Here is a 21,939-nt window from a genome sequence, read left to right on the forward strand (position 1 = left end):
AACCATATGAATCTTTTTTAATTAAATTACATTCAAATATTTCAAAGCAGCATTTATTTATTCCTTTTTAAACAAAATTAACTTAATTAAAACCGTTATGATAAGCATAAAAACAAGTTGTCGTGACGTATTGACCATATACTGTTTTAACAGTGTACTTCAGATTTACTGTTCATTAAAAATGTCATTTTCAGTCAATGCTATTTTAGTACCATAATTTATACACTGTAAAAATATCTGCTAACAGTTCATATATAATAATAGTTTCCGTATTTTGTGATTCACAAGTGTTTTTTTTATTATTTAAGGTTATGAATTGCATTATGGGATGTTGATCTCTGCTATGTCGACTTTTGATGTTAAAAAATTCTACTCTGCAATTTAACAAAGTGACGTTTATTGACATTATAGCAGTTGAAATTATATAATGTATAATATATAGAAAAATAAGCCTGTAAAACTTCCACAATAAAATCCATGGCTAATTCATTACAAGGTTTTGTAGCATAACATACAACAACAACCAAGATAATATAACACTTTAAACTATTAAAATGTTAATAAAAATCATTTTTTTTTACTTCTCTAGGTTAAATTATTATTAAATTAATAAATTATATTATATCTAATGCGTCTCTAAGTCTAGTTTCCATTTTCTCTGTGAGATTTGACTCTTTTACATGATTTACAGTAAGTGTAAATCATGCTGTCAGGTTGAACAAATCCACCCTGGGCTTTTCTGATTGCTTCACCGTCTTAATGGGCTGATAGGAATCTGCTGTCTGTCCCATAGGAGCTCACATGTAGAACTTTTAATCATCATATATTGCCATGGTAACGACATAACACACACAGCCTGCAGCTCCAGCTCTGTTCAGGAACATGAAAACCTGAAGGGTGGATTCACTGTAATGAACAATAGATACTGAAATCTCCATATACAATCAGCAGCTGAATGCGCGCTTGAACCGTTTCTGTTTGTGCTGCTACTGGGTTACCAAAGAAAACCTTCATTGTGAATAATGATAATGGGATTAATGATGATCAGTGGTGCTTGCAAAGACAGGTATGACTAATGCTGTTGCTCATACTTGGGGTTGTAGGGAACAAACCACTAACCGTAAGTATTAAACATTGCTGTAGAACTCATGAGAAATATGATTCACCTGTCATGATGAGAAAACAGGTGAAAATCTCATTGACACACAAGCCTTCCATTCCTTACTGATGAAATATTGCTTCATTTGTTAAAAAAAACTGAGACATTTTTGCTTTGTGATTATGAAAATACAACAAATTTGTAAAAATGAATTAAAACCGCTTTGCTGTATTTAGCATGTCAGCCAGTTATATTCATTTACTGCACATCACTGGTCCCCAACCTTTTTCTCACCACAGACCACTCAATGCTTGACCATTTAACTATGGCCCGGGGGTGGGGGATTGCTATAGGGGACTATCAACTGTTTTCTCAGAGGATGACAAGCTGACAAAACAATGCTGCAACTCTGATGCAAGTTTTATTTACGGATAAATCACTGCAGTATTTGTCTGAGATAATTAGTCTATCGAAATGTGAATATTCCATACAAAATATAAAGCTGATCAGTCAGTTCTTGTCACGTGACGCAGCATTCTAAAGATATTTTCAACTGGCTGTGCCTGGAAGCGGCGAGCGTGTCACACTGCTATTTTATTTATTTTTATTTATTTAATTTTTATTTATTTATGTATTTATTTCATTTTATTTTCATTCATTCATTTTCTTTCGGCTTAATCCCTTTATTAATCTGGGGTTGGCACAGCAGAATGAACCGCCAACTTATCCAGCATGTTTTACGCAGCGGATGCCTTTCCAGCTGGGACCCATCACTGGGAAACATCCATACACACTCATACACTACGGACAATTTTAGCTTACCCAATTCACCTGTACCGCATGTCTTTGGACTGTGGGGGAAACCCAGAGCACCCGGAGAAAACCCACACGAACACGGGGAGAACATGCAAACTCCACACAAAAACGTCAACTGACCCAGCCGAGGCTCGAACCAACGACCTTCTTGCTGTGAGGGGACATAAAATGTTTTTATTTTATTAAGCATAAGAAATTCAAAAAACAAATGTAAAAAATCTTATCAACTTCAAACAGTTATAAAATCTACTTTACCATCACAATATTTTATTTATTTTTTTGTATTTTATTTTTTTATTTAATTAATTAATTAATTAATTAATTTATTTATTTATTTATTTTATAATTTTTTTAATTATTTTTATTTTATTTAATTTTATTTAATATTTTTGTTTTAATTATTTATTTTATTTTAATTTATTTATTTACTAATTACTGCATTTTTATTTTATTAAGTAAAAGAAATAAAAAAATATATATTAAAAAAATCTTATCAACTCCAAACAGTTATAAAATCTGCTTTACCATCACAATATTTTATTTATTTATTTTTATATTGTTTTTTTATTTAATTTATTTATTTATTTATTTATTTATTTATTTTTTCAAGCATAACAAATAAAAAAAAACTTCTGCTTTAAATATGAACAAATAACAAATAAAAAAAACTTCTGCTTTAAATATGAAAATCTGCTTTACCATCACAATATTTTTATTTATTTATTTATGTATTTTATTAATTTTTTCAATTTTTTTTTTTATTTGATTTATTTTTATTTTATATTTTTGTTTTAATTAATTATTTATTTTTTATTTTAATTTATTTGTTTACTAATTACTGTATTTTTATTTTATTACGCAAAAGAAATTTAAAAAACAAACTTATTTAAAAAATCTTATCAACTCCAAACAGTTATAAAATCTGCTTTACCATCACATTATTATGTTTTATTTTATTTTCCTTTATTTTATTTTAAGCATGAAAAATTAAGCGCAAGAAACAAACTAATTTCTAAAATCTCAAAATGCAGTATTCAATACAAATAATTTAAACTGCAGTCACATTTCCTACAACATTCCAACATTCCAAAGTGAATGAATGACATCACGACCCATCAAACAAATTCAAACTTTTTTTCTTTTTTTCACTCCTTTAATTTAATCATGCATAGTTTCTCAGTGAATAAGAATCCCATCCACACTCTGAAATCCTTCCCGTGGCACAGAAAATTAGTTTCCCCGCAGGCGAGCACAAATTATTGAAATAAGAACAACAGGTTATAATGAGGGGTGTGGAGCCCTGCTTTAATGCAGTAAAAGACACTGTGAGTAACGTGTTCACTGTATCTTGTGCTCTGCAGAGGGATTTAGACACCAGCTGTGAAACACCAGCTAATTACCTTGCTGGAGCTGTGGATTAGACCCAGATGAGGAGACAGGCCCGGACAGGCCCGATTTAGACCCACAACACAGTAACCAGAGTCATCCGTCGCTCTCTGGAGATGCAGGACATGTTTGCTGTTGAGTCGAGGGGCTGATACTTGTCCTTTAAGGTTTGTATTAGAATTAAATGTGAAAGGCTTGCCTTGCATTGCATTAGATCATAGTCACAAGAATAATGGTACATTATAGATAGTAACATTTATAGATCTACTGTAGGTTTTGGATTTTTTCTTGTATACTCCTAAAATTACTTGTTGAAACCACTTATTTAAAATTGCTGAAACAACACAAGTCTAAAGTTTTTTGGCGGGACAACTCTAATTGTTTTATGTTAAACTTAATTGAATTTGTAAAAAACGATAAAGTTAATTTAATCGATTTGTGTTGGGACAACATGAAGGAATTGTGTGGAACCCGGCATTTTTTACAGAGTACTTCCATTTTTTATTTATTTTTTTGTAAGCAAATTGACGACTATCAAAAAATAATATCATGTGGTATTGCATATAAATACATATAAATACTGCAAGAAATTTTTAGCAATGTTTTTTGCTAATCAATGAAGAAAATGCTAGTTATTTTATTATCTTATTTTAAACAGTTGTTATAGCCTCTTGATGTAGTTAATATTTATTGAAATAGTTTTACACAATATAATATGATACTGTATGTTTCACTTGAAAAGTAAAATTTTTATTTGAAACCTATCCTTATTGTAAATAATATAATATAATATAATATACCTAATTTACTGATTTAAAAATAGCAACCTCATTATAAACTTTTTCCGTAGCATGTCCATAATATGTTTTATATTAAATAAATAAATAAATAAATAAAGTTTTACTAGTAAATAAAATCAAATAAATTAGATTGATATATTTTGAAAGCCAGGTCATATAATGTTAAAAAATAACAATTATATAGTTTATAACGGCTATGTGATATTGGAAAAAACTGACATTGCAATATTTAGTTTTTCTGCAATTAATATTGCGATATAAATATAATATCACAAGATGATTCTATTTGGAAAGAATTCAGAGTTTTACATTAATTGGGATGATTTTTTTACCGGAGTAAAAAGTAAGTAGCTGCTTAAAATGTGCAAAAATGATTAAAAAATGTTTTAAATAAATTAAATAATTAATATTTATACATTTATTCATTCATTTTCTTTTCGGCTTGCTCCCTTTATATATATATATATATATATATATATATATATATATATATATATATATATATATATATATATATATATATATATATATATATATACTTGCGTGCATCTGCATGAAACATACAAAAATATACCAAAAACGTAAAATAAAAGTATATATATAAATGAATAAAATAAAGTACAAGTGAAAACAATAGAGCTAGTATAAAAATGAAATAAACAATGCTTTGTGGTTTTCTAACAGAATTATTGTACAGAAATTCAATAATTAAATTTAAAAGAGCGCAGTATAATATTTTATGTAATAATTAAACAATTAATCTTTATTAAAGTGGCAAAATGTATAATTTCTTGTGACTGAATGGTTCCAGTTCACTTGAAAGTGCTTGACATCAATGTTTTTCAACAAAACTCTTTAGTTATAATAAAGTTTATTTATTTATTTTTTTCCAGCACTAATTAAAGGCATGGGAGTAAATCTGATTTAACAGTAGGGAGGGACAATAAATATAAAATTTCTTTCGACCATTTTTTTGAAGGGGACCCAAATAATACAGCCGAATTGTACTAATAAAGATATGTTCCCGCGATTTAAAAATGGTTTCATCATTATTTTTATAGCACGGAGACTACGTCATTATGATTATTTTAAAAAATGTTCTCAGGTTCAACGACAAAGCAAATTTTTCTTCAAAACTATTTATTGCATCGTCTGTTGTTGTTTAGTCAACAGACTGACTCCTGAAGCAGAATAAATGCAGGAAAATACATTTTCCATACTCATAATAGCTAACTTGTTTACATTACACTTGTTAAAATGAACGATCATATTGTAAATCATTGAGCCTGTGAAATCTGCCAAACAGCCACAACTCAAAAAAAAACATTAAAAAAAAATTTGTTCACCCCAAAAGAATTATCATTATCACTTCAATAAAAGCACAACACCCTTACCTGACACTGTACATCTGACTGACCCTGCTCTGCCTGTTCCTCAATCATTTTTTTCTCCTTTGCCTGTGATTGATATTGTGACATTAGTATTTTCATAAGCACTCATTCTTAAAGCCAAATTGCCTTAATATGTGAACTTTTTGTACTTTTGGCGTTTGATCTTATGTCTATTTTCTCTGTCATTTTATCCAATACATGACACTGCAGTGCAAGTTTATTTATGCTGTAGCACATTTTATACACAATGGTAATTCAAACATAAAGAATGCAAAACTATCATAAAAATAATCACAACAATAAAAACAAAGGATTAAAAAAGGTTAACATTTTAATTTCAAATTAATTGAGTCACTTAAAACAGAATAGAAACCGATTATACAAAAATACAGTGGGGTTAGTGTGCACAGTGCTCATTTAGCAAATACACAACTAAACAATATGCTAATTGTGGTCGTTAATGTTAAGTTAACATTATGCCAAGTCGTCACAAATGAAGCAATGCGTGGGAAACGGCTTTAGCGTTAACACAAGCTAACGTTAACTAGATAAGTAATTTTTAATCGCTAATACAGCAGATTCATGGAGAATTACATCGGTAATCAGCATTTTTGCCGCGAATAATTTATGAACGAGTCTGTATTAACTACATTGAAGAGAATCGCTTTATTTAAGATGCATATAAATCCCCTACTTACTTACTGAAATTCAACATTAACTCAGCCGCAGCCGCACACCTGTCATGTGTGTTTGTATGAGGAGGTGAGATGAGGGAAAGCACACAGTGGACCGAACCACTTTGAGGAAGGGGAGGGGGAACTCAACTGTTTCTAAATGCATTTTAAATGATAAATGTGATTTTCTTTCTAGTTAGACAATTATTTTAGGTATATATACAAATATATTTTACAATTCAGAGGGTTTTTTTAATACTTTTTTTGGGGGGCGTGGTTAAAGGTCTTGTGGTTCATTCCGCTATGGCGAACCCAGATTAATAAAGGGACTAAGCCAAAAAGAAAATGAATGAATGTAGGTAAAGGTCACTTCAGTACTGAATAAACTGACCTTTTTTAATGATCTCTTAAAAGAACTATTCAGCTACTTATAAAGACTCCACTTTTTTAATTACTGGATGAATTTGCATTTTATAACAAATATTGTGAATGATCAATTTAATGACTCACTCATAAAGACTTGTTTCGTTATTGCATGTATGAGTTTTTTTTTTAAATCTGTCGAACGAATCATTCAATGACTCGCTTATTAAGACTTTACTTTCATCCCTGGATGAATCTGTGGTTTTAACAAATCTCTTAAGCAATCATGAAGTGTTTTTGCAGCACTAGTTAAAGGTCACTTCATTACTGGATAGATGAATATTTTCAGCAAATCTCTTAAAAGAACTGTTCAGTTACATATAAAGTTTCCACTTTCATTACTAGATGAATCACTTGAATGAATGATTCAATGACTCTCTCCTGAAAAGTTCACCTGCTCCATCTTTGGATGAATCAATGTTTTTGAACAAATCTCTTTAGTTATAATGAAGTTTATTTTTTATTTAATTTTTCCAGCACTTGTTAAAGGTCACTTCATTACTGGATCAATTATCATTTCTTGTGACTAAACATTTCCAGTTCACTTGAAACTGCTTGACATCCTGCAATGTGAGTACTGCAGATTCTCATTTTGCGATATCGATGCTAAAACGATATATTGTGCAGTCCTAATTCATAATTATAACTTGTACATTTCCAAAACAAATTAAATACAATTAAATTAAATATAATTAAATTAAGTTAAATATGAATATAAAAGAATGCGACTACGGTGATGTTTTATCATTGTTTAACACGTAACTTGTTTAAAGCAAATACTAAGAAATGTAATGTCAATTTTAAAAATTACCCAAAGCGTTACCCAAATTGTTATAGTGATTTGTAATGCAAATCGTATTAAATAAGCCGGATAAGTGTAAGATGGCAGCGTCTTCACTAATGGTCTCAGACAGTGGGACTCAGAGTATATTTTAAGACCAGCAGATCCACCAAGAGCAGAACATTCACCACTAAAAGGTTCTTATGTACGAGTACTTGTTGCGTTCATTTGGAAAGTAGGTGGGTGGATGTAGCACTTCAGATGCTGTGATATGATGATTTCTCATGTCTGTCTGTCTCCGGCACTCCACTCTTTTTTTTTTTTCTGAGAACAAAACGTGTCTGTTTAAAAGCAGTGCTGGACGGAGAGTGAATGAAGCTCTCCTGAGCCTAATGGAAAGGCCAATAATTGCTCTGTCTGTTAAAAGATACAAAGTGGGAAACATGGGGATAAGAGTGCGCCATTGAAAGTGTGAACGCGAATAAAAGGACTAATCATGAGAGTTTTTTTGCAGCGCTAGTTAAAGGTCAATCTTTATTAGCGGGCTGGTTTTAGCTCATGCAGACCCGGAGCCCGGTTCCTCTCTCTTCAGATTGTAATTTGGTCTTTATGAAAAGCAAGAGATATTATTTCAATCAGAGGCTAGCGAAAAAAAAAAAAAAGCAGATGTAATAAAGCTGTTGCACAATGGTTAATATTCCTGCGTGGAAGATAATGCCATCATGCGGTTTGGTAATAGTTAACGTTACTCAGGGAAATTACCCAAATGGCTCTGATGCTGCGTTCAGACTCTTTAGAAGATGGACATTATGAAGGTTATTTTCTCTCACGCACTCAAAAGTATTTTCTGAAAGTTTTGACTCAGAAAAAAGTGAAAACTGCAAACTTTTGGACCTTCTGTCTCCAAAAATCAAATGAGGGATGACATTTATTATAGCTGCTCAATTCCGGATGAATTTAGAGTTATAAATAAAACTTTGAAAAAAAAAAAACTCTTATTAAAAATAAAAGTTAGATAAATGAGTGTGTTTTAGCAAATCTTTTAAACAAAATGTTCAGGTAATTGAAAGACTTTACTGCTTTTATTAATAGATGAATCAGTCCTTTGAACAAATCTTTTAAATAAATGATTCAGTCACTCACTCAAAGGCTTAACTTGTTTCATAAAAGAATGATCAGTGTTTTGAACTAATCTTTTGAATGAATGATTCAATCTTTCACTCAAAGGATTAACTTGTTTCATCCAAGGATGAATCTTTGTTTTGAACAAATCTCTTGAATGAACAATTCAGTTGCTCACTCAAAGGCTTAACTTGTTTCATCAAACTAGGAATCAGTGTTTTGAACAAATCTCTTGATTAATCATGAAGGTTGTTTGCAGTCAAAAAGTGATTAAAGGTCAGTTCATTACTTAACAAATTAGGTGTTTTTTAACAAATCTCTTAAACAAACTGTTCAATTATAAAGATGACACTTCTTTCATTCCTGAATGAATCAGTATTTTGAACAAATTGCTTGAGTGAATGATTCTCTCATGAAACCTTTCTTTGTTCATGACAGAATGCAAAAACTCTTTAGTTGTATTGAACTTTATTTTCATTTATTTTTTTATTTTTTTGCAGCACTAGTTAAAGGTTAATTACCAATAAGCATTCAGTCATTCAGTTTTTTTTCTTCGGCTTAGTCCCTTTATTAATCTGGGGTTACCACAGCAGAATAAACCACCAACTTATTTAGCATATGTTTTACGCAGCGAATGCCCTTCCAGCTGCAACCCATCTCAAGGAAACATCCATACACAGTCATTCACACACACACACACACACACACTACAGACAATTTAGCTTTCCCAATTCACCTGTACCAATTGTCATTGGACTGTGGGGGAATCCAGAGCACCCGGAGTAAACCCACGCGAATGTGGGGAGAAGACTTCACTCAGGAACAGTTTTGCCAGATTTTGGACAATTTGGTGGTTCAGAACATGATTGTGCGGGTATAAAATGTCATAGGCGGTTCCGCAATGGCCCCCCTTCAGTGTGTTCTCGCGACCATCACAACCCACAACATAAGCAATTATCAACAAATCTTTAAAAAGAACTATTCGGCTACTTATAAAGACTTCCACTTTTTTAATTACTCAGTATTTTTAACAAATCTGTTGAATGAATGATTCAATGACTCATAAAGACTTCTTGTTTCATCATGATGAATCAGTGGTTTTAACGAATCTCTTGATTAATCATGCTGTTTTTGCAGCACTAGATAAAGGTTTATTTTTATTCCAAATCATTAGAATTAATTATTCAGTGAATCGTCAAGATTTACCTTGTTTCATTACTGCATAAATGAACTTTTTCAACAAATTTCTTAAAGAAATTATTCAATGATTTACTCATAAAGACTTGCTTCAGAATTGTATAAATGATCAAATCTGAAAGAATCTCTTGAAATTATTAAATGACTCACTGGTAAATATGTAATTTGTTTCAATATTTTATAAATTGACATTTATGAACAAATCTCTATTAATAATTAACTTATTTCACAACTGTATGAATATGCATTTTGGAATAAATATTTTGAATGAACTATACAGACTTCACTGGTTTCATCATGGAGCAATTTTTCAACAAATACCAGGATAAATTATTCAGTGACTCACTCATCATTAACGTCTTGAATTACTGCATGAATATGCATTCTTTAACAAATCACTTAAATAATTCAGTGTGGAGGTCTGCATTCTTGCGGTGCGGGAATACATTTCCGAAAAAAAAAAAAAAAAAAGCTGTAGCAGTTGGTAACTCTAGTGTAATTTAAACAGGAGCGTGCGGTCTAACCATATAGCCCTCCAGAGTCCTTATGTTGTTTTGGAACAGCATATCTGTGATTTCCCCATTCTTATTGAACACTGGTACAGCCAGTTTTCGCTACTGTTACACATGCTGAACGCACAACCAGTGCTTTCTGCACAGCTTTTTTCTCACACAGTTTGTGCATGCTTCATCTGCATAGCGGTCTTCAGAGTGGGCTTTACCAACATGGGAGAGCAAAGTCAAGATGTGCTGTCCTTCAGCTTGCATTAAAAAACAGTCAGTTTCCTGTTAAATAACCCACATCAAGTCACAAGGCAGCAATCACAAGACTGAAACTAGAGGTCTGCGTTGGACTGATTTTTTTTATTCCGCTTCCACAAGGTTTTATTCCCCACCCAACCGATCCCGCCGTACAGTATATTCAGCTTTTGTTCACATGCCGCCCGACCAGCCCCATTTTCTACCTGACCATTCCAGCTAAATGTAGATCTGGTTTTCATATCTCTGGTTTAAATTGGGTACTACCAAAAAAAAGAGATAACAGATAAAACTGTAGGTTGTACAAGGATTGTAGGCTAAATGTCAGTTTGGTTTCCTCCTTTGTGATACATGAGTGCCACCTTAAACTTGAGCTCTTGCAACGTGGAAATTTATTCCCGTGCAGCAAGAAATCTGGCCGGGTCCCACGACTGTACCATGGGAGATGTGAAACTCGACCAGATTTCTTAAAGCAGACTTCAAACTTGAACCACAGGTGTAACACTGCATCATGTCTCATCACTAAGGCCCCGTTTACACTAATGCGTTTTCGTTTTAAAACGTATAAGTTTTGCTACGGTTTTGCCATCCGTCCACACTACGCCGGAGTTCTCGAGCGCCGAAAACGAAGCGTTTTGAAAACGCTGGAGAGGCCGTTTTCATTCTAAAATGCTGCTGCTCTGTTTCAGTGTGGATGAGGAAAAACGAAGACATTTGAAAACGTAGGGGGGACTGCTGATATTCACTACCTGATTGGGGCTTTTGTGTCATTGCGTATCCTTCTATTATTCATTAAGTCCCTATCACATGACTATAACACATGGATTTAACGCTACCGGAAGACAGTACTGTAAACAACAACATGGGCACCAAGATTGGAGTGTTGTTTGCACTGTTGTCTGTTTTAGGCGCCATTGTGCAGAGATTCATTTGTAATGTTTAGTAACAACTCGACCTCGACGTCTGTCCACAAAATACCCCTCTTGCTTTCTTTGCCATCGCGTTTAATGTTCAACCGGCGTTTGTTGACTAAAAATAACAAAATGCCGAGCGAGACGCATGCTTTCTGTTTATACTAGAATGCGCATGCCCAGAGTGCGCGACTGGTCACGTGATATACGTTTTTGGTGGCGTAGTGTGGACGGAGATATGTTCAGAGACACTAGGTGAAACGCTAGTGTGGGCGCGGATCGTTTTTGATCTAAAACGCTGTTCTAAAACTAAATTGCACTAGTGTACACGGGACCTAAGGGGCAAAGAAAACTGACAATTAGCTTACAATCCTTGCACAACATACAGTTTTATCTGTTATCTCTCTCTTTTTGTAGTACCCAATTTAAATGTGAGATTTTGAAAACCAGATCTTCTTTTAGCGGGAACGGTCATGTGCGGAATAAAACCTAGTTTGAGCAGGCGGGAGCAGGATTTCAAAAATCAGTCCCGTGCAGAACTCTAGTTCAGTGAATCCTAAAAAGAGTTGTTCCATTTATGTATAAATTAGTCTCTTTTCAAATTATTCAATGGCAAAAAAATTTTTTACATTCTCCACCTATACAGGAGTATTTATGTAAATTTTAAAGTGCTCATTTGAAGTCCTCAAATTACTTTCTAAAGAAACAGCCCAATTGTTATCATTTAGTAATTTAAGATTGTTCTTCAAATCATGATCGCTATCAGTCTCGCAGCTCTAACGATTACACTCAGGAGTACATGAAATGATCCTGTGGTGTTGTTAGCAGTGTCTCTCCGTTCTGTCTGTTGTGGTGTGTTTTGTCTGATCATATTCCGTCGACTGCTGTCTATCCCTTCACTCTCCAGGAAATTGTGTTGAATCGGTGACGCAGGGCCAACTCTCACAAGCTCATTTTGATTCGATTACGCCTCACCTAATCACATTTAGGCTTTAATGCTTTTCTCAATTTAATCTTGGCTATCAAAGATGCTCCTCAATTCCTCACTACTGCTACCAGGTTGTGAAACCATGGGCAACGTGCCTTCAAGATGCCCGGGAGAAGAGTTTAAAGCGCTAAATCAGATTCATTTCAGCTATGATGAGACAAATCTTGTGTTTTAGATAATATGTGTGTGTGTGTGATCTGTGATGGTGTTGGATACAAAGTTTTCTGTGCAGTTTTCTGTATTTATGTATGGTGTTGCATTGAAGGCTTTTTTTTTTTTTTTTTTTTTTTTTTTTTACAAACTATTGACCTCTATTGCTAATTAAGCTCTAAGTTTAAATGAAAATATTGGTTTTGTCTATTTTTGTTTAAAATGTGTGAATATATTTTTATGCAAATTCATGAAGACCTTCATGTATAATGAACTTTATTATGGTGCACAAAATGAAATTGAGACCTTTGGGTTCAGCAAAACAGGAATATTTCTAAGTAACTTGAATGAATCTTTGAAAATATAGAAATTTAATAGTAATTTTAGGATAAAATGATATTGAATAAATAGATTTTATGTGAACTTACTGTATTAAACAATGATATATATATATATATATATATATATATATATATATATATATATATATATCAATTCATAGATTTGTTTGTATTTTAATAAATTTAATTCTGTTAAATTAATTTAATATGTTGTGGTTTTACTCATTTTAATTGCTCATGGAAGTGAATGTATGTTTGAGAATATCATTTTTGTGATATAATTAGAATTTTTTATAATTATTATTATTATTAATTATATTATTATTAATTTGGTCCTTATTTTTGTCAGCACACATATCCTATGGTCAATTTAGGATTTATGGTCAACTTGTAAGGGAAACCGGAGCACCCGGAGGAAACCCACTCCAACACGGGGAGAACATGCCCAGCGACTGTCTTGCTGTAAGGCGATTGTGTTACCCACTGTGCCACCATGCTGGCCTTTATTAAGAATTTAATTCTGTTACATTTATTTAATATGTAATATTTTTAATTAATTTTAATTGCCCATAGAAGTGAATATATATGTGAGAATATCAGTTTTGAGGTGTACTTACAATTTTTATTTGATTATTATTATTATTAATAATAATAATAATAATTAAATTATTTATAATTTTGTCCCTATCCTGTAGTCATTTTATTGCACTTCAGCGTAAAAACTGTGTGTTATTATTTATTATTTACACAATATTGAAAAAAATGGACATTGTAATATTTTGTTTGTCTGCAATATATATTGCGATATGAATATCATTTCACAACATTGACTTATAACTCTATCACTTTAAGATTGATTGGGTTTATTTTGAATGAATCATGCATAAAATATATTAAAAAATTAATTGCAAGCATAAACACAGCAGAACAAAGATTCAAATGAAAATTTTTTTTTTATGGTTTTCTGTCAAATCAAACATTATTTTGGTGTAAAAATGTAATAATCATATTCAAAATAACTTTGTAGAGTCTTCATTGCAAAAATAATTATTTCAAATTAATCTTTGTGAAAGCTTTATACTTTATAACTTCTTGGTTTACATTTGCTTAAAATCTTACACAGTCGCAGGTCTTAAAAACACATCTAAATACAAATATTATACTGTTAGGGTTTGGAAACTGTTTCTGACACAAACCACATGCTATGAACAGGTTAATTATAATCCAAACTCAACATTGCAGATGCTGCGATATGACTATTGCAGATTCGTACATTGCGACATCGATGCTGAAACGATATATTGTGCAGCCCTATTTGATATGCACATGTTTACATACTTGCACATGGCATATTTAAAAAAGAGAACTGTAATATGAAGAATTTAAATATGATGTTGCAATAATAACAGATAATATGTCTAAACACTGTCTGAAATGCTTGTGTTTGAGTATCACTAAGACATTAATGATGCCAATTAGACAGTTTTGTTCTGGGTTTTATTTTTTAGGAAAGGGGCAAATGACAGGAATCCAGTACTCCGAAATAAGGTTGAGAGCTACATTCTTCAAATCAGTGCATGATGTTCAGCGGCCTAATTGGCCATAATAATACAGTAAGTGGACTGGTGAGTTTATTTGACTGGGGATGATAGGAGACTGCAGACAGAGCCACAGCATGAAGCAGGCGTGCGGCGTTAGCTAATGGAGCAGAACTGAGCTGTGTAAAACAGAAAGATCCCTTATAAACTTTCTGGAGAGACGCTTTTAGCCAAAGCGCCGCAACTTAAATGTGATTACGGCTGACGAAAATATGATTTCAGACAGGGGTCTCGCCACTGAAGAGTGTCTCTTTCAGCTGCCGAAAATAAACTGACCCATAATCAGATTTCAGCTGTAATTAACATTATGCAGCGGTCGAAACCACTGAATCTTATTTTGTGCAAATGATTTTTAAAATGCGCCATTTTCATAACAGATGGTTTCTGTTTCTTATTGAAACAGCCTGAACTAATACATTATTAAAAAAAAGAGCAAACCGCCATCTTTCTTTGGCATTTCAGACTGTTTTACTTGCTGTGGGTCTGGGTGTGTAAGAAAATACCTGAAACACATCAGCCTGCACACAAATATGGGAACACTGGCAAGTGTGAAAGGCCAAACTAAAGATCAAGATTCAGCAAATCCATCATTTTGCAGGGATTCTTTGATTTCTGCATTGCTGATGTAGGAGGTCGTCATCGAAATATGACCCAAGCATGCAGCACTGCTATTCATTCATTCAGTCATTCATTCATTTTCTTGACGGCTTAGTCCCTTTATTACTGTAATCTGTGGTCGCCACAGTGGAATAAACCACCAACTTATCCAGCACTTTTTTACGCAGTGGATGCCCTTCTAGCTGCAACCCATCTCTGGGAAACATCCACACACACACTCATACACTACGGACAATTTAGCCTACCCAATTCACCATTCACCTATACCACATGTCTTTGGACTGTGCGGGAAACCGGAGCACCCGGAGGAAACCCACTTGAACGAAAGGAGAACATGCAAACTCCTCACAGAAACACCAACTGAACTGAAAAATATGAACACATGTAATACTAATATATTATTGTGTATTATTACTTTTATTGGTCATTAACCAGGAACCTTGGACCAAAATGGTGGTCTTAAGATGACTTGATATTTTAAAATAAGGATGGAAGCTTTTAAATTTATTCCCTCATCAAATGCTTTTTTAATTAAAATGGCTTGGAACTCTCAGCAGGCTCAATGATAGGCCTATTGCACAGTGCCTGAAAATAGTCCCCATGGTAGGTAACTAGATAACAGAGATGAGTAAGTTTCTTGTTTTGTACGCCAGAATGAGCGTATAGTTACTACACTGTAAAATAAATCGTGGTTGCCTTAAATTTTTAAGTTGAAATAAATTAACCTTATGAGTTCTTTGAACTTATGAGTTAAACTGACTTAAAACAGCTTGCATAACTTATATTATTAAGTTAGAACAGTTAGAACTCTGTCTGGACTAATTGATCATATAATTTTTTACACTGTAGACATTACGAACTAAAAAATTGCAACTTTTCATCTTTCCATCGGTCTTAGTACATGATCTAACTACAGAACACTCAACCTTTTTTATATTTTCAAACAAAATGCTAATTGTTTAATCCGATTAAATGTTTTATGCTAAGCTAAGATAAAAGTGCTCCCGCCAGACCGACTGAATGAATCCCGAGATCGACTGAATGGATTTAAAAATGGTACAACCTAACTGTTTAGCTATAGGCAGTGGTGTAAAGTAACAAATTACAAATACTCAAATTACTGTTATTGAGTAGTTTTTTTTTCTCAGAAATTGTAATTTACCAAGTAGTTTTAAAAAACTTGTACTCAAGGTACTTTTACTTTTCCTTGAGTACATTTTTAGTGCTGTATGGGTACTTCAACTTGCAGTCATTACTAAATTTTTTTCTTGTCTATGGAGATTAGAACCAGTCCTGTGATTTCTGTCCAGTCAAATCGCACATAGAAGGTAAATCACATCATAATGAACTACCTTAAGACATGGGTGATTTATAATTTCAGCAAACTGTTTGGAAGCATTAAAGAAAGTCCAAGAAGATATCCAAAATCTTTACACGCAATGACCCAGAGATGCTTTTCACTGATGAGAAGATGAATGTTTACTGTATGATGACGGAAATGACCTTAAACACCCAGTAGGCACAGGACATCAACATGACGTCAGATTGACATTGTACCCCAACGTCATGGAGCCGTTGCATTTTGTTTAAAAAAAAAAAGAAAACTAGGTTGATGTCAGAGCTCAACATCAGGCTGACGTCAATTTCCAAACTAAAACCAACCAAATATCAATGTCTAATGATGTTACAGCTTGAATGTTACCACTATGTCGTCTATCAGATGCTAGATTTTGGTTGTCATACCTGATAAATAAATGTCAGTATTTGACGTCAATATAACGTTGGTTAAAGATGTTGGTTCGATGTTTGATTTTTGTCAGTTTCTAACACAACCTGAACTTAATCAAATATTAACGTCATTTGAATTCGTTATTGGACATCAAAATAAAATTGTCCTTAGACGCTGGATAGACATTGAATTTTGTTCACCTGACATTACAACCTAAATCAAACCTAATATTAACGTCTTATGACATTGTGTGTCTGCTGAACAATAACTAAATGCACTACAGAATGTTACGTTTACACATATCCACTAATTACTTGCAAATCATCAGCTTTTTATAGTGTAATACTTCTCTTGAGTACTTTTGAAAGGGCTACTTTTTACTCTGAGTAATATTCACAACAGATACTTTTAATCTACTAGCACTACAATTTTAGGCAAGTAATGTTACTTTTACTTAACAATGATTTTTCAGTACTCTTTCCACTACTGGCTATAGATGACTTGCAAATGAGTGTATTTTAAAAAAGGGTGTTTCTTTAAGAACTTTTGACTTAAAGGATCTTTCAAGAGCCCAAAATGGCCTTCTATGGCATCACAGCAAAAAACTCTACACTCTTAAAAATAAAGGTTCTTTAAAGGTTCTTTGTTAGTGTAGATGGTTCTTTAAAGAACAAGGTCTTTAAAGGTTCTTTGCAATCCCAAATGGTTCTTTGCGCTATAAAATGGTTCTTTAGGGGCTGATCACACCGAACACGCTTTTTTTGTGTGGAGAGGTGCATCTTTTGAAAGATTTACTAATGGCCCGAGCATTTTGCGCACTGCTTATGCGCCCTGCGTGCCTTGCGTTTTTGCTGTTTTGTGCTTTATGCTCGCAGTTGAAAAAAGTCAACTCTGAGCAGAAGAAAACACACTACATCACTGGTGTCTTTTCATTCTCCAATCAAATAAAAGCAGAGGCGGGGTTTCCGTTGAGGTGACAGCAGTGTTTGTGTTGTCAAGACGACTACGGAGACTTTTGACGATAGAGGTTTCTGTTTTGAGTCATCTGGTGCTGTATGACTTACAAATCTTGAATATCACAATATTTTAAATATTAAAATTATACCAATAATTATACCAATATTAACAGCAACACTCACGCACAATACCTAGCTGATTCAATTGTTGGCTAATGACATAAAGTGCACCATCTTTCTTTTTTTCTTGTCAACAAAAAAGGCAGTGTGGTGTGTCTCTAGTTTTTGGAACAGAAAAACGCGTTCGGTGTGATCGGCCCCTTACGTGATTGCCTGCACTGTAAATAATTCCCAGAATTTCACAACATGTTACTGTATTTTTTTGCAGTAAAATACATCAGTATAATTTCACAGGATTTAACTGAAAAAAAAATCACAGTAATATGTTGTATTCAAAAATGTATAGTGAAATTAAGGCAGGAAGCATGATTACAGCAAATTACTGTATCATTTGCAGGTTAGCTATAGGAATTCAAACTCTTTTTATTTTATTCAACATATAAATGAATATACATGAACTTTTAAGCTGGTACAGGCACTTTTTCGATATTCTAAAATATTGACAAAACTGTTATTCAAAACAATTTGGTTACCAACATCTTCAAAGATAACATGAATGTTATAGGACATTCTCATTTTTGGCTGCACTGCACCTTTATTTAATCTTATATGGTTAACATGGAAATATGAAATAACTTTTAATGAACATAACTTTGTGCTTAGCCAAAATGTATTGATTAATGAAAACCAAAGACTGTTAAACGCAACCAAAATGATTTCAAAGTCAGGGTAAATGTCAGAATGAATAGCCAAGATAAGCCTGCTTTAGACAAATTCATGAGTATTGAATCAAAATCACTGTTGCTCTAGTTTGGTTCAGAATTCGCGTGACATTGAATGGGATCGAACTGTTTGCTCTGGAAATATTTTATCATGTGTTCACAGGCTTTTTCTTTCTAAAAGTGTATTTCTGAAACTTGATTTTAAAGAGTTCAGAATCCCTTTAATAAGTCCTCTAAGAAGACTTTGAGTTGATAAACAGAGACTCAAGATAACACTGCTTGTGTTTGTATTAAATGAAAGTCCAAGGACGCGATGTGACATTCCAGAGAGCCATGATTTAAATAATGAGACATTACGTTCAGGAAAATAAAATTCTAAAGGGAATTACAGGACTATTTCGGCGACATTGACTTGTAAATGTCATTTTCTTAAACCCGTAGGGAACTTTGCTGATAATACAAACCAAATTTACTGACAGCTTCTAAAAGCTACTGATTATTTTTGCAAAGCTTGTTTCCATCTCTGCGTCTCCAGCTAAATCCATTTGAGACGCAGCAAATTTAGGTTTATACAGATAAGAGGGCAGCAGCGATGGCGAGCTTATTTTTCTCTGTAACGTGGCATCAGTTAATTGAGAAACAAATTTTAACCATATGCAACCAGTTTTTACGTCATCCTATGAAATGCAGACGGAGCAGAATAGACAGACAGATACTTTATTGTCAGAAATTTACGTCAAAATAAGGGGAAAATGCTCAAATTTGGGTTAGCTTGGTTGGAGCGTCTGGGTTTGAAACCTGTGAAGTGGTTTCATAACAGTGCAAATTATGTGATTTACATAGCTGTTAAAAAGTCCATTGCGGCCAACAGGCACATGTCTGACATATTCTTTTCAGCTTGTCAGCGTGTTTCAGAAGGGAGGCTCCCTTTGACTATGTGAAATCCCCTTTGCAACTCCAGAGCCTCTTTGACAGATCTGAAGAGCAGCTTTTAGCCATTTTCTCTGATCTTTAGCCTTGCTAAATACAGTTCTATGGCTAATTGAACAAAGCATAACAAAACTCAACAGTGTCACGTGGCTTTTGTTTATGTCCACAGATATAGCACTGGTCAAAGATTTGGGATCAGAATTATTTTTTGTTTTATTTTATTTTATTATATTATCTAAACTTCATCGATCTATTCTGCTCACCTAGGCTGGATTTATTTGATCATATATACAGTTAAAAACTATAAAATTGTGATGTTATTATAATCTAAAATAAATGTTTTCTTATTCAACGTAATTGTATGTTTTATTTATTCTTGTAATTCAAAGCTGAATTTTACTTCAGTCTTCAGTGTCATATTATGACCTTGTGATGTTTTATTATGTTGAAATAACATTGGTATTTAATCATCAATAATTATTCATTATTCATCTATATTGTTTCATAGCTGTAAATGTTTTTTTTTTTTCATTTTTTCCTGCTTTGTAGTTTTGTAAAATCATAGTTATATATCTATTTAAATATATACATATTTTTTAAAATAAATGTTTAAATAAATATTCATTCATTTTCTTCCGCTTTTCCGGGGCCGAATCGCAAAGTCAACAATCTTAGGATAGAACCCCAGACTTCCCTCTTCCCAGACACTTTCATCAGCTCCTCTGGGAGGGATCCCGAGGCATTCCCAGGCCAGCGGACAAACATAGTCCCTCCAGCGTGTCCTGGGTCTTCTCCGAGGCCTCCTCCTGGCATGCCTGGAACTCCTGCCTAGGTAGACGTTCAGGAGGCATCTGAAACAGATGCCTGAGCCACCTCAGCTGACCTCTCTTAATGTGGAGGCGCAGCGGCTCTACTCCGAGCTCCTCACCCTATCTATAAGGGTGCGCCCTGCGTAGGATGCTTTTTTTGGCCGCTTGAATGAAAGATCTTGTCCTTTCGGACATGATCCAAAGCTCATGACCATAGGTGAGAGTAGGAACGTAGATTGACCGGTAAATCAAGAACTTTGCCTTTCGGCTCAGCTCCTTCTTTACCACAATGCACTGGTACATTGACCACATTACTGCTGCCGCTGCACCAATCCGTCTGTCAATCTCACGTTCCATCCTTCCCTCACTCGTGAACAAAACAACAAGCTACTTAAACTCCTCCACCAGGGGTAAGGACTTTCCTCCAACCTGGAGATGGCAAACCACCTTTTTTTGGTGGAGCACCAAAGCCTCGGACTTGGAGGTGCTGATTCTCATCCAAGCCACATCACACTCTGCAGCAAACCGCCCCAGTGCATGCTGAAGGTCCATGATCGATGAAGCTAACAGAACAACATTGTCTGCGATTAACAGATTAAATTTTGTGGTCCCCGAACTGAACTGTGCTTTGAAATTCTGTCCATATATATTATAAACAGAATTGGTGACAAAGGGCAGCAAGGCTGGAGTCCACCATGCACTGGAAACAAGTCTGACTTATTGCAGCAATGCAAACCAGACTCCAACTCTGTTCATACAGAGATGAGACTGGCCTTAACAGAGTGCCTTTGACCTCATACTCTCAGGGCACCCTCCACAGAGTGCAACAAGGGACACGGTTGAATGCCTTCTCCAGGTCCACAAAACACATGGGGACTGGTTGGCCATACTCCCATAAACCCTCGAGCACCCTGGTGAGGGCATAGAGCTGGTCCAGTGTACCACGGCCTGGATGAAAACCGCAATTTTTCTCCTAGATCCTAGGTTCAACCATCTTCCGGATCCTCCTCTCCAGTACCATGGCATTTTTGTTTTTTATTTATATTATTTTACATTTAAATATTTTTACAAATATTATATTAAAAATGTCTTATTTAAGCCTTGAACAATTTAATGTGGTATTAATTAATAAAGGTAAGTTCATTTTTAATGGTACTTTTGAATGGTATCGCAGTTTTCACAATAATATGAAGCAGTTTTCAACACTGATAATAATAATAATCATAATAAGAAGAAGAAGAATAACAATAACAATAATAATAACAATAATGATTGATCATGTGACACTGAATACTGTTGTTTTGATGCTGAAAATTCAGCTGAAAAATCACTGGAATAATTTAAATTTTAAACAACAATCAGTAAGTAATTTTGAATAATAATATTTTTCAGAATGTTACTGTATTTGTGATCTAACAAAGCCCTTTGGAAGAGCATTGGCTTTTTTTGAAGACATTAAAAATCTTACTCATCCAGAACATGTACACACTTAATCAGCAGAATGCTGTCCATCCCAGTGTGAGGTCTGCTGCTAAACAATCAAACATCCAATACTGTGAGCACAGATGAGGCATCAGTGCTGAAGCTGACGCAAGTGCATTTCTGTCCTACTTTTCTTGC

General features: G+C 33.8%; 1 long non-coding RNA gene across 3 annotated transcripts in view; it reads left to right on the forward strand.

Annotated features, from left to right (window-relative positions):
- The window catches only part of LOC141376416 (uncharacterized), a 74,433-nt gene that overhangs the window by 39,262 nt on the left and 13,232 nt on the right, over positions 1-21,939 (forward strand). Inside the window, exons 2-3 of one of the 3 annotated variants that reach the window (XR_012386440.1) lie at positions 3,277-3,468; positions 14,346-14,450. This is a non-coding gene — a long non-coding RNA (uncharacterized lncRNA). Of the gene's footprint in view, positions 1-3,276; positions 3,469-14,345; positions 14,463-21,939 lie in introns of all 3 variants that reach the window. The other 2 variants (XR_012386442.1, XR_012386441.1) reach the window with 2 other exon arrangements.

Source organism: Danio rerio, chromosome 10, assembly GCF_049306965.1.
Source record: "Danio rerio strain Tuebingen ecotype United States chromosome 10, GRCz12tu, whole genome shotgun sequence".
Classification (NCBI taxonomy): Eukaryota; Metazoa; Chordata; class Actinopteri; order Cypriniformes; family Danionidae; genus Danio; species Danio rerio.